Source organism: Triticum dicoccoides, chromosome 2B, assembly GCF_002162155.2.
Source record: "Triticum dicoccoides isolate Atlit2015 ecotype Zavitan chromosome 2B, WEW_v2.0, whole genome shotgun sequence".
In the NCBI taxonomy this organism is placed as follows: Eukaryota; Viridiplantae; Streptophyta; class Magnoliopsida; order Poales; family Poaceae; genus Triticum; species Triticum dicoccoides.
This window is the reverse complement of record NC_041383.1, coordinates 774,276,237-774,290,329: the sequence shown is the minus strand read 5'-3', so window position 1 is coordinate 774,290,329 and position 14,093 is coordinate 774,276,237. Positions and strand designations below refer to the sequence as shown.

The window sequence follows — 14,093 nt, the reverse complement described above, 5'->3', positions numbered from 1 at the left end:
CCCGGATATGTGCCCAGTAAAGATTAGGCCGTTCGTGCGGCCGAGGCGCCGTTCGTGCGGCGGGGCGTTTGTCCGCCGGAAAAAAATTCAGTGTGCTTCTTCTTCCACCTTCGTCCGAGCGAGTGAGAGGAGATGTAGCTAGAGGGCTTCGGTCCCAACACTTTTTTGTAAACCGTGTGTATTTCCAAAATTAGAGACAAAGGCTGAACTATTATGTATTTCTGCTGATCTCACCTGGATTGTTTCAATTTGTATGTTTGACTTTGTAGGGTTGGCCTTATTTTGGGCTTCCTTATCTTTGAGTTTTGAAGCTGGGTTGAAGCACTAGTGTGTGGTTGGCTTATTTTCGGCTTCCTTGCGAAGTTTCCGGGTCGATCGGGTCGAGGGAGGACATAAGTGCTGATAATCTCTGCTGAAGGAAACTATGGAATGGCAGGGGTATTCATCATCAAAACGACTATTCGTCCCTTGTCCTGCATTTCACCTCCTTGTCCTCTGCCTCAGCACCCTCTTACTTGTCCTTTCCCATGGATTTTTTTGCGACGATGACGCTAGCAACTGGTTTTGAGCTGCCGTCAGGATCATTCGCCCACGATTCCATGCTCGTCGCGTAGGCGCCTCGGCAGCCATCCACAGTAGACATCGAGGCACTCTAGTGTAACTCTATGTGTCCATAAGTCCCAGCAGGCTCACAGGGCAGCGCGGCAAAGTTAGGCCCAGAGGCCTGCATTAGAGAGGAGCTCGAAGGAGCAGCCGCGGCTGGGTTTATAAACCAATGCGGCTGCCCTTCACTCAGCAAGGTGGGACTAAATATTGTGCCCCGCGGAACGGGAGCGCACTCTCTGTAGTACCGGGCGTTCGTCGCCAGAATAACTCCAGTGTCTTCTACCTCCAGCTACGAGAGAGAGAGAGAGCTAGTTGGGGTGGCAACAACAGCTTATTCCTAACAATAATGACGAATTTAATTCAATTTCGTATTAAGCTAACCTAGCATGGTTAACATGTGTTTGAATCCTCAAACAAAATTAACAGAGTCTTAGGGCTCAATACTTTACTGTTCCAGACTTCATTAGCTCTCTGATCTAAATAACATTGTTATCTACTCTCATTTCAAAAGATCCACATTTTTTATAAGAAGGTATATTAAACTAGCTAGCTTACCTGACCAATGTGCCCATCGGTACTTTCAGATATCCCCAGAAAGCTGATTACATCACTGATGGAAGGTCTATCTTTCGGTTCTTGTTTCTTGCAGTCTGCTGCTATTTCAATGCATTTGGATACCACTTCTTCTTCGGTACAACCCCCCTAAACACAACAACGGCTGAGATCATTCTGTACCCCTTCATAAAAAAGGGTAGGATCGTCCCAGCACATAAAAAGCCGCCGCCTGCGCGACGGGGCTGTACCCGCGCGACGCGGCTGTACCCGCGTGACGGGGCTCTACGCCGACTACCCGTAGACGCGTCCGTCCGCGTACGTACGACGACGATCCTATAAAAAAAACGACGTGACGTGACGAGCGACGTACTCGTAGCGACGTGGCGTCGGCTGGACGAAAAAAATAAGACGACGCGACGTGTGGGGACGACGACGCGACGTGTGTGGACGGGGCGGTTGCGTGCCGTCTAAGCGTCGGTCAAAGACGGTTCCCGACGCGGTGGCCGGCCCGATGCGCCATTAATGCCGGCGTTACGCCGGGGCGTCGGTCACCTACCGGACGGCGCCCCCACCCACCGAAGCCTGCCTTTAAAACGCCGCCCCCGTCGCCCGTCTGCCTCCCGCACTCCACACGACGCGACTCGACCGCTCACCCCACCCACCGACGTGCTTCCACCGCCGACGAGCTCCCATTCCCGGCGGTCTCCATGGCGTCCGACGGCAGCGGCGGCGGCAGCTTGTGGCCGACGAGCCTGGACACGTCGGAGACGGACGAGCTCATCCGTCTCGGGTTGATGGTGCCGCGGGGCTGCCGTCTGCCGCGCGTGTTCCACATCACACACACACAAATGATCACGCCGGCAAAGGCAAAGTCATGCAAAGACCAAAACTATGCCTAGACGGACGAAGAAAAGAAAAAAAAACCGAAGCAATGAAAACAACGATTGACGATGTACAACGGTGACCACCGGCCCCAGTCATCTCTTGACATCATAAAGACTCCGAGAAGTGTTCTCCAAAAGCGACGCCTCCAACAAGGGAACGATGCACAAGCGCCGCCGTCGCCAAATCCAACCACCAAGGGTCGGCTCACGGGTTTTCACCCTGAAGAGCAAATCTGAGCAAACTCCGAGCAATGCCGTCATCAGGGTAACGACGTAAAGAACGCCGCCATTGCCAGGTATAACCAACTAGGTCAGACCAGAGTTTTCACCCCGGAGCTCTAGATTGGGTACTCGAGAAGTACCACCCAATGGAAATCATTTTATGTTGTCTCCTTCACTTGCCTCGATCCCAATAGTTGCATGTGTGCACGGTCCTTACGGCGAGTGATGACCATGCCCGGACGAGTAGGCTGACGAGACTCAAGAAGAGCCACTCGCCAACACTTGAAGAAGTCTTTGACGGAGACGAAGGAGAGCAGCACCATGAAATCCCTAGTTCGGGACATGCATATTATTTCATCTCTAACACATGCATATGTCACACGTAAAAATATATACTACTTCTGTCCTGGAGTGGATATTATTTCAGTCCGCTGCAGGGGTGGTCGAGCTACAACTGGTGATAGGTGTGACATGTTGAAAGTTGGGAAATACCAACATCTCGTCTAGGGTGTCGATGCAATCTGTAATGTAATCGGTTGGTGGTCAAAATGACGAACTTACTAAGATCATTCTTTTATCATGGACCTCGATAGCGCGAGACTATGTGGCCTAGGCCAAGGCGCGGTAGGAGAGTACGGACGTGACAATTGTTGATCGCTGGAGGCCTTTTGTGTGGCTTGTGTGTTTTCCTTTTACGTCCTTTAACTGAACAATTTTTATTTGGTACCCTTAGTTTCTTGGGTTGCTCTTACAAATAGCACCGTAGTCCCCAAGTTTTGTCCTGAGTCAAACAATCCTATGTTTGCTCAAGTTTATAAGAAAGATATCAACATATACAAAACAAAATTTTGGTTACGATGAATAGCCATGCCTCATCTCACACATAGATCTAGTGGAAGGTGGTTCAAACGTAGCCACATACGAACAAAATCAGCCAGACCCACGCTGGACAGAAATTGGAACCCATATGGCTACATCCTCGGGGCCTGACTATGAACGCTCCTCCTCATGACACCGTTACAATACCGCTCCCCGGCCACCCAGGCGTCGGCTCCCCCGCATGCATGTGCTATTATACTGGCATAGGTTGCATCCTGTGTTTACCCATCATTATATAAGTGGTCTAGGATACAAGTGTCCTACCTGGACACGGCTCCATATCCGGTCTACACACTGTACGACTCCAAGTCCAACTGTAACATATCTTGTAAGATAATATTCGACATAACTCCAACAAACTCCACCTTGACGAATATTCTCCACCACCTTGGATTCATCCATGCGTCGAATCTTCATATACATCGGACTTGATATACGCCATGAGCACCGTTGCTACTATCAGACTCCATGTGACTCCACCTGCAATTGCAGTTCCTTCTTGTCTTTTTCGCAGTCAACACTTGAGCAATATTAAATTCCTCTTTACTCTACTATGTCCTCCCAACTTTTGTAGTATCCGTTTAACACCATCACACATTGATCACTGATCTGCGTGAAAGTGAACTACTCACATATTGGAAACCACATATAAGAGTTACCTGAAATCAGCATCACCGCTCTTTCTTGACCGCTAGTCTGAAGATTTTGACAATTTCAGACATTACACAACTTTCTCAGATTCTTCATGATCAACTCATGTCCATCAACTAGCAGCAATAGACCCAGTCACCAACTTAAAGATGGTACTCGTCAACACTGCATTCATAACCTACAAGTATAGGGAATCACAACAGTCTTCGAGGGTACTATTTCATCTAAATTTATTGATTCGACACAAATGGAGCCAAAGAATATTTGTAGGTATTAGCAGTTGAGTTGTCAATTCAACCACACCTGAAGAACTAAATATCTGTAGCAAGGTGATCAGTAGCACAGTAGTATGATTGTTTGATAGAAGTAGTAACAATAACAATAGGAGCAGTAACAGTAACGGTAGCAGTTTCATAGTGATTGTAACAACAAGTATAACTATACAAATTTAGCAAATATCAATCGCGAAAAGCGTTGGCATTGAATCAGTGATGGATATTTGTGTTGGCTAACATTCATCATGTCACATTCACAATCTATAGTGATACACAGTAGCTCCAATTCATGAATGTAATGTAGGCATGTATACCGTATATAGTCATACATGCTTATAATAAGAACTTGCATGACACTTCTTCTCCTGTGCCGCGGCAGCGGGGTCCATAAGGAAACTAAGAGATATTAAGGCCTCCTTTTGATAGAGAGCCGGATCAAAGCATTAACACGTGACGGATACATGAACTCATTGAATTACAGTCATCCACGGAAATATGTCCAAACAATTGTCACTATGGAATCTACGGATCAGAACAATCAAAAGTGCACATAGATAGCAGATAGTATCAAGAACTCAAACATATTCATGAAAACATAGAAAGTTCAGAACTGATATCATGGCACCCGGGCCCTAGTGACGAGCATTAAGCATAGCAAAGTCATACCACATCAATCACGGAACATAGTGGCAAGCCATAACAAATTGACTAGATTACATGATAAATCTCATCCAACCCCATCACCGTCTAGCAAACCTACGAAGGAACTACTCACTCCCAGTGGTGAGCATCGTGGAATTGGCGATGAAGAAGGGTTGATGATAATAATGGCGACAAATCGCCCTCTCCGGAGCCCCAAACGGACTCCAGATCAGCCCTTCCGATGAAAAACAGGAGGTGGCAGCGGCTCTATATCGTAAAACGCGATGAAATTTCTTCTCTTTACTTTTTCTCGTGAAAATTGAATTTATAGCATTGGGATAAGGGTCAACGGAGCCTCATGAGCCCCACATTGTACTAGGGCGCGCACGATGGGGGGGTGGCTGCGCCCTGATGCTTTGTGGGCAACTGGTGGGCCCCTTCCGGTGCATCTTCGCTCCACTGTTTTTTATATATTTCGTAAATATTCCTTAAAACATTTTGACCAATTCCAAGAGTTATACTTCTACACAAAAATAACACCATGACAGTTCTGCTGAAAACAGATTAAATCCGGGTTAGTTTGATTTAAATCATGCAAGTTAGAGTCGAAAATTAAAGCAAAAGTGTTCTAAAAAGTAGATACGATGGAGACGTATCAACTCCTCAAAGCTTAACTCATTGTTTATCCTCAAGCAATTCAGTTGAAAAACTAAAAGTGATAAATAAAAAAATTTACGAACCCTTTTGTTCTTGTATTCTTTTATAAGTTTAAATAGCACCCAACTTTTCAGCAAAGATAATAAATTAAACATGCAAATGATAACACTTAGAATTTATATTTACTCATATCAATGGCATAATCAACTAAAGAGCAATAATAACATATCTCAAATGTAAACAATTTTTCAAAACCATCATGATGCAATATGATAGCATGATATGTCGCTAGCCCTTTCTGTGACCGCAAATCATAGATACGATGGAGACGTATCAACTTCCCCTTGGTCTTCGTCCAGCACCAGCTCATCGCCAGCACCGCTAGCATCTTCCCTGACCACTTCGTCTACTCCTGTCACCATTGGCGACATCAGCCCCAATGCCGATTGTTGCCCCAACCATCGTCGAGTCCTTTACTGGCCCTCTGACTCCTCCGAGATTCCGTACAACTCGTGCAAGTCCCCGTCTATGCATGCTCGGTGGTCGGAACACCGATGTGTGCCTTTATCCCCGATGTGTTCCCAGGACTGGCAAGCCTGGAGCGGCACATCATGAGCATCGACTTCATCCGTCTACGCATCCCCTATGCGTGATGGGTGTCTTCATCCATGATGTATCTTCGGGTTTGGCAAAACCAGGGCGACGGCTCGTCAACAATGTCTTCTTCCTGGCGCACCACTATTTCGACACCACTGCGCCTATAACTAACTCGACGCCCCCTTGCACTCGCTGCTCCACAGCGACTTCCTCGACACCGACTACCCCGACTCGATATCGACCATGGCGTTCTTCCACGGTTATCTCGACCACAGTTACACCACCCTATGGTCTCAGCTACATCGACATTGGGATAAGTGGCTACCGCCTTGCTTGAGCAATCTCGTCGGTTCTCACTCCAGCCACAACTTCTGTGGTCCATCGACCGTTACGACTGTGTGCGTGTGTGTGGTGGGGGGCGGGGGATGTCCCCCAGCTTCCCTTCGGATTCTTCTCCAGTCTTATCGTATGCGTCACTAACATAGGATAGACTAGAAAGTATTCTGGCTTGTCTTGTGCTCCAAAAAAAATCATGTACTCTTATATATATGCCCACAAGACTCAAAAAATAAACATCGATTCCATCAATCCCTCTCTATCCCTTCTAACAAACTTGCTACGGATGTATGATATAATGCCAAAGGACTGCATCATTATATATGACCACTGGCCAAATTGATTGCAGTCAAAGAAGACAAGCTTTGCAAATTCAATGGACGTACCGGCGTTTTATTTAACTTGCATGGGGAGCAGAACGATAGCTAGCGCAACGGCAACGGAAAACGATGATGAAAGCGCGCAAAGACCGTTCTCAAGGTCTTCATGTCGGCAAAAATTTAATCATTTTGTAAAAGCCATCAACATCGACGAGGCCAAGTCAAGTCAAAGTTCATTAGTATCTTCGAGGAAGACGACTGGTGCAGCACATGTTGCTGCATGTGCGAAGACCGACGACCCAAGTCTGCACATCAAGCTACTGCCCTTGAACTCTTCTGTTAGTACAAGATAGCATCTCTTGATTAGACAAGTGCTGACCACGTTTAATATCCACAGAAAAACACCGCTGGACCACAAGTTTGTAAAGAAGACCCGTGTGAAAAGTTTGGATCTATTTCTTGCAATCTATTTATAAATAAAATGTTGTTTGGACCCAATAGTTTCACATGGTTACATATTTGGTAAAAATGTAGTGCTGTGACATATCGTTACAAAACCATAGAAACATAATTACAAATGCATCCTGCTTGCATTCAGCCACCATAGAAACACAGTTGCATTTTTTACACGGAAACAAAGAAGGCTTTTGTCAAATGTAGCTTAGTGACAAACATCTTACACCTTACGAGATCGACTCAGTTTGTGTAGCTGCTCAGCTACCTCCATCATCGTGTATCTTTGATCTACATCAAGGCTAAGGCATTGCACGGCAATACCTGCCAGACTATCAAGAAGCTCTAAATCCTCCGCAATTGCAATGTCCTTGTCAAAAAACTCCGTCGGTTTCTTCTGTTCCTTATGGGCTTCAAGGAAACACTTTACCAAGCTGTTATTTTCGGAATATATGGCCTTCCTCCTGCTAATAAGCTCCAGCATCACAACTCCGAAACTGTAGACATCATTTTTTTCGGTGAGTAGGCCTTCTTGTAGATATATTGGATCCATGTAATTCACGTCGCCGATGATTGACGTAGTGTGTTGTTTGTCTGTTGCAAGCAACCTAGATATGCCAAAGTCTGAAATTTTGGGTGCAAAGTTCTCATCCAAGAGTATATTTGCTGGTTTGACATCATCGTGTAGAATTCTAGTGTTTGCTTGTGAGTGCATATAAGCTAGACCATCCGCTGAATGTGCAGCAATTCTTAAACGTGCATCCAAGTTGAGAGGCACCTTGTTATTATTGTTGTGAAGAATGTTATGGAGGCTACCTTGGGAGATAAACTCATAGACGAGGAGGGGGGCTTCAAATTCAGGGCAACAACCAATGAGCCTAATAATGTTCTTGTGGATGACTTGAGATTGGATGATGACTTCATTTGCAAATTGTTCATTCTCTCGCACGGTACCATTAATCGGCTTCTTTATTGCAACTAGTTTATTTTTTTTCGAGAATGATGGGGGGGCATTGTGCCCCACCGGTTGTTATATTACTCGAAGGACCTGGCAGTCATACAGTGTTTTTCATCGAAAAGATAAAAAACAACATGATAAGAAGCGAAAAAAAGAGAAACCCGCCATGAGGCAGTCTAGAGGACTGAGAGAAAGAAAAGTCGGATGGCCAGAAGTCGATCCCGAGACGGAGCGTCATAGCGCCTGCTCCAAATCAGGAGGTCGTCGGCCGTCCTCAAGAGGATATCACAGGCGGTGCAGCGTATGTTGTTGAAGGTGGCGTTGTTCCTGGCCTTCCAGATCTGCCAGAGAAGCACGTAGAGCCCATCTTTCCACAACGCAGCCACGTCGGCGGGCGGCGAGGGAGAGGCGAGGATCGCATCCACCGAGGGGAAAGGGCCCAGACCGAGGCGAGTCCAGGTCGAAACCGCACGACCGCAGGCGGCGAAGATGTGAGAAGTGGACTCCTCGTTGGGGCAGGAGGCGCACGTGCTAGAGGGGGTGCAACTCTTCGCATGCAGGTTCTTCCGGGTACTAAGGCGGTCCCGGACCAGAAGGCACGCGAAGATCTTGATCTTCCGCGGGAGACGCGAACTCCAGATGTTGATGGAAGACTGGCAGAGCACCCCGTGGGGGGACATGACCCTGAACGCGGCGCGCGAGCTGAACTCCACGTCCTCCCCCCAGGCCATGAGTCGACCATCCGGAGCGTCCACAAGCCCAAGGTCACTGATGATCGCCTGCACAGCCGCAAGCTGGGAAGCGGCAACGGAGGAGAGGCGCCTCTGGAGGTGCAGACCGTCGGCGGACACTGCTGCCACCGAGGCGTTCGGGCGCGTCGAGTGAGAGTACAATGCCGCGTACTCAAAGCAGAGGGCGCGGCCGGGCCGCCAACGGTCGTGCCAGAACGAGGTGGCGCGCCCGTCGCGGAGATCCACGCGGGTGATAGACCTGTACGTCGGGAGGCCGCTGAGAATGATGGCCCCAAGGAAAGAAGGAGCCGAGCAGGGGTCGCCAACATCTCTCCTGGTGGTGCTGAGAAACCACCGTTTCCACGGCGGACAGTCGGGTTGATGAAGCTTGTGGACGAAGTTGAGGAGCAGACACATGTTCTGCCGACGGAGATCCCGGATCCCGAAGCCGCCTTCCTGCACATCTGCACACACTTTATCCCAAGCAATTAGACAACGCACACCGGAGCAAGTATCCTTGCCTGTCCAAAAAAAGGCACGACGCCTACGATCAATCAACTCAATCACACCAGAGGGAAGCAAGTACAAGCACATGAAGTAGGTGGGGAGGTTGTTGAGAACGGCATTACAAAGGACCATCCTGCCCCCTGACGACAGGAGGAGGGCACGCCAACCAGAGAGGTAACGGTCAAAGGAGCGGATAAGAGGGTCGTAAGCGGAGATGGGAAGTTTCCAGGGGGAGAGGGGGAGACCCAGGTAGGGTTGAGGGAAGGAGGAGATGGGACAGCCGAGGGTAGTAGCCATGGCGGCTGACAGATCATCGGGGCAGTGCATGGGAATAAACCCAGACTTGTGGAAGTTGATGGCCAGGCCGGTAGCAAGGGCGAAAGAGTCAAGGATGGTTTTGAGAGTCGCCGCCGACTAGGGGTCCGCACGGCAGAGGATAAGGGTGTCGTCGGTGTATTGGAGCACAGGGCAGGGGAGCGAGGGGTCAATCGGGTGAGCAAGCCTCCCATCCGAGGAAGCCGAGCGAATGAGACACTGGAGGACATCGGCGACAAGAATAAAAAGGTATGGCGAAAGCGCGTCCCCTTGACGGAGGCCATTGCGGCAAAGGATCCAGTCCCCAGGGATACTGTTGAGAAGGACGGCGGTGTGTCCTGTAGAAAGAATGTCTCGGATCCAACCGCACCACCGGGAGTTGAATCCACGGGCTGAGAGAACGGAAAGGAGGCTGGACCAGTTAACCGAGTCGAAAGCCTTCCGAAAGTCGATTTTGAACACAATCGTGGGGGCTTTCCGGACGTGGCAGGCACGAAGGAGGTCGGCCGCGTAAACAATGTTTTCTGAAATACGCCGACCAGGAAGAAAGCCGGTTTGGTCAGGATCGACGAGAGAGTGAATGTAACGTTGCAGCCGAGTGCACAAGGCCTTGGTGATCGCCTTCATGATGCAATTTTGAAGGGAAATGGGGCGAAAGTCTTGGGGGGAACGAGCCGCCTCAAACTTGGGGAGGAGGACCAGGAAGGCACGGTTAATGCGAGAGAGGTCGAGAGACCCGGAGTAGAAGTCATGGAAGACCGCCTCAACGTCTGTCGCGATAGTGGCCCAGAAGGAGACATAGAAGGAGGGGCCGAACCCGTCTGGGCCGGGGCTTGAGAGACGATTCATGTCCAGGAACGCCTGCCGGATTTCCTCGGACGTGAAGGGGTTCGAGAGGTCATTAGGGAGGGTGGCAGAGTTGCCGTAGAGGTCCGATAGGGAGAAGTTCCAAGTACACGGGGAGGTCGTACCCAGAAGATCTTTGTAGTAGGCCCGGAGAGCACAAGCTTTGGACTCATGCGAGAAGAGGTCAACTCCATCGACAGAGAGAACAGGGATGCAGTTTTTCCGGAACCGGGAGGATGCGGAAGCGTGGAAGAAGCCGGTGTTCTCGTCACCAGCGATGGCGTAACGGACTTTGGCACGCAATTTCCAGTAAAGGACACGCTCTTTTACAGAGACATGGAGCGCGTCGGTAGTAAGAGAACGAAGAAGATTCTCCGTGGGGGAGAGGGGCCGACTCTCCTCAAGGCGGTCGAGGACACCGATGAGAACCCTACAATCTTGTTCCCGTTGGGCCACCGGAGCAGTCCTCCGAGTCCAGCGTTTACAGGCAAGCCGGACCTGGCGAAGGCGAGCAACCAGGCGGGCAGTTTGGTCGGCGCGGCCGGCGGAAGCCCACGCAGCAACGACTGCGGAACGGAAAGAGGCGTGAAAAGCCCAAGACTTCTCGTATCGAAAAATGAGGGTTTTAGGGGCGGAGGAGGAGATAGTCGCGAGGAGGGGGACGTGGTCACTCGTAGCACGAGCGAAGGAGGAGAGGGTGGAAGTGGGGTACTTAGCGTCCCAGGAGACACTAACAAGCACTCGATCGAGACGAACGAGGACAGGAGAGGACTGTCGGTTGGACCAAGTATAAAGACGATCACGGAGAGGGAGGTCGATGAGCGAGAGATCGTTGATGAAATCGTTGAAAAGGCTTGCCTCCGAACGGCTGAAGTTGCCGTTGTTGCGGTCGGTTGTGGAGCGAGTGAGGTTGAAGTCACCAAGAATCGCCCACGGGACTGCGTCGCCGGGCGCATGGCCATTATTTTCGGAAAGGAACTCGGCCTTAGAGGCATGGTCGCAAGGCGCGTACACGTTCGTAACACGGATGAGAGTGTTGTCATGACTGTGGCGAAGGTCAACAGAGAGCACACGGGCAGTGGAGAAATCTTGGGTGAGCGAGAAGACTCGGTCGTTACAGGCAGTGCAGATGCCGCCGGAGGCGCCGACAGAGTCAATTAGAGAGAAGGAGCGAAGAGACGGAGGAAGGAAAGAGCTAGTTTTTTGCGGAGAAGGAGAGGCAAGTTTCGTTTCCTGGAGCGCGATGAGAGCAGGCTGCATGGCCTCGATATCCGCGCGAACATCGCGGCATTTACTAGCATCCCCAAGCCCACGTACGTTCCAGGTACAGAGAGAGAAAGGGCTAATCATAAGGAACAGACAAACACCACACGGCAGACAACGAATAAAATAAAGCAGGCTTGATTAGAGACACACACGGGCCTAAGGCCATTACATACCCCACGGGGGGAAAAGAAGAAGTAAAAAAGGATAAGATACTCCGGCAACCCCACACTGGGGCCCACGGACGGGAGTATAGAATCAAGGAGCCGCATCTAAAAGGGGGAGAGGGAGGGAGGGAACGGGCCGAGGGCCTAGCTGCATGCATGCAGATCATGGGGCACGGGCGGCCACCTCAGCGCGGGCCCCAGCTGCCAGGGCCTCTGGATCGACGCCGCAGGGGGAGCCCATCGCCTGAAGCTTGCGAAGCGGGATAGGATCGACCGCGCCATCCTCAGCATCTATGCCGGCCGCACGGATGGCGTTACGAAGGCGAGAGGACCCCTTGGAGACGTCGAAGCGAGCCGCCTTGACCGCCTTGGCGCAGTCCAGCATCTTGACGTAGGCAGCGGGCTCCTTCCCGGCGAGACGCAAGCTGCGGCGCCCGTCGGTGAACCCGGAGTCGACGGCGCGTTTGCGCAGGCCACGGCGCTTGCGGGCAGCATGCTCGTGGTCGTCGTTGAGGAGGTCGGAGGGCACGAGGAGAGGGGAGGGCACCAGCGCCGTGGAGCCGCCCTCGGAGGACGCCTCGGAGACCACGGTGGAGGAGAGCGAAGCCTCCGGCCCATCCTCCCCCTCGATGATGAGAGGTGTAGCCGGGGGGAAGAGGGAGTTCCAGCGCGTGGGGAAAGGCTCCGAGAGGAACCTCGAGAGGCGGCGACCGATCTCCCACCGGAGGCGGGCCACGGCCGCGCTGTCCTGCCCGTCGCGGGGGGCAGGGGGAGGCGGAGGGGCGTCCGGCTGCGCCCTGAGGGAGAGCGCCCCGAACCTGCGCAGGCTCTCGGTGTCGATGTCGTCCATGGCCGAGGGGCGGCGCACGCGCGGGGAGGGTGGAGGAGACCCGCCGGAAGGCTCGAAGTGGACGGAGGAGGCGGAGGAGCCGTCCTCCTCCATGGTCCAGGTCCGGACCATACGGAGGGTCACGTCGGTGGAGAGGTCGCCGTCGAAGTTGCGGAGATGGAGAGCAAGGGGGACGTCGTTCTCGTGCTCGAGGCGGATCACCAAGCGGACGGCCGAGAAGTCAAGGTCGTTGAGGCAGAGAGGGTCGATGCAGCAAACGTTCCCGATGGAGCGAAAGGCGTTGCGGATGCCGCCCTCATCCCAGTGCTCGAGCGGGAAGCCGGTGGCGGAGAGCTGCACGAAGCAAGTGTACTCCCAGCCGAACCGGTTCTCCCCGTTCTCCGGCCGCTCGAGCATGATGACATGGCCGTCGTAGGGGAGCGGGAAGAACCCCCTCATGGCGTGCTCGCGAGCTTGCTCAGAGGCAAACACGACCATCATCGCGCCGTAGTGCGAGGCAGCAAGGCCGACCCTCGGGTTGCCGGCGCGCTGCTCGAGGGCACGACGAAGGAGGTCAGCCGGGCTGGGGGACGGCGGGTCGATCAGCGCTTAGGCGAAGCGGCGGGAGCGCGACATGTCCACCACCAGCGGCATGAAGCACTCCGCGTACTCCGGGCGATGGGGGTTGGCGCCGGCCCGGGCGCGCTGGGAGCCATTGGACGAGGGGGGGCGGTCGGCACTACCCGACGGCGCCGCCGCAGAGCCGCCGGAGCAAGAGCCGCAGGAGGGAGGGGCGCCGCGGGGGAACGGAGTCGGCGGGCGCGAGAAGAAGGGCTGGGTGCGCTCGGCCTCCACCCCCCGGTAGTACCGCGTCATCCAATGCTCGCGAGGAGGAGTGCGGGCAGGAGAGGAGGAGCGGGAGCGGGGCGGCGAACGGCGGAGCGCATCGGACAACCTGCAAGGGGACGGGCGGGCGGGTGAGTCCGGAGGGGTCGAGCAGGCAATCGGGGGAGAGACAGGAGGGGGCGAGGAAGGGGAAGACGGAAGGAGGACGAGGGGAGCGAACTCACATTGCGAGCTAACGTGGCCGGAGCGACCACAGTCACGGCAGCGGACGGGGTCCCGGCAGTCGCAGACGAGGTGGTGCGACGAGTAGCACTTGTGGCACAGCTTCTTGATGGGGGAAGGGAGGAAAGCGAGGATGCGCCGACGGGAAGGAGGTGAGGAAGCCGGGGAAAGGAGAGCCTCCTTATAGGAGCGGGGCGGACTGGGAGCGCCGCTAGCAACAGTGGGTGCCGGAGAAACAGGGGATGGAGGCGCCGCGCGGCTGAGCTCATTGCTTGGCAGCCGGATTCGCGCGGCGGGGGAGGGCGGAGAGGCGTTTTTCTCGGCTCCCTGTG

At 52.6% G+C, this 14,093-nt stretch overlaps 1 protein-coding gene across 1 annotated transcript in view; it reads right to left on the bottom strand.

Annotated features, from left to right (window-relative positions):
* Positions 1–7,126: 7,126 nt before the first annotated feature.
* Positions 7,127–14,093, bottom strand: part of LOC119366212 (wall-associated receptor kinase 5-like) — a 10,544-nt gene continuing 3,577 nt past the window's right edge. Inside the window, exon 4 of the mRNA XM_037631902.1 lies at positions 7,127–9,230. The gene's annotated coding sequence lies outside the window, so the exon portion shown is untranslated. The remainder of the gene's footprint in view (positions 9,231–14,093) is intronic.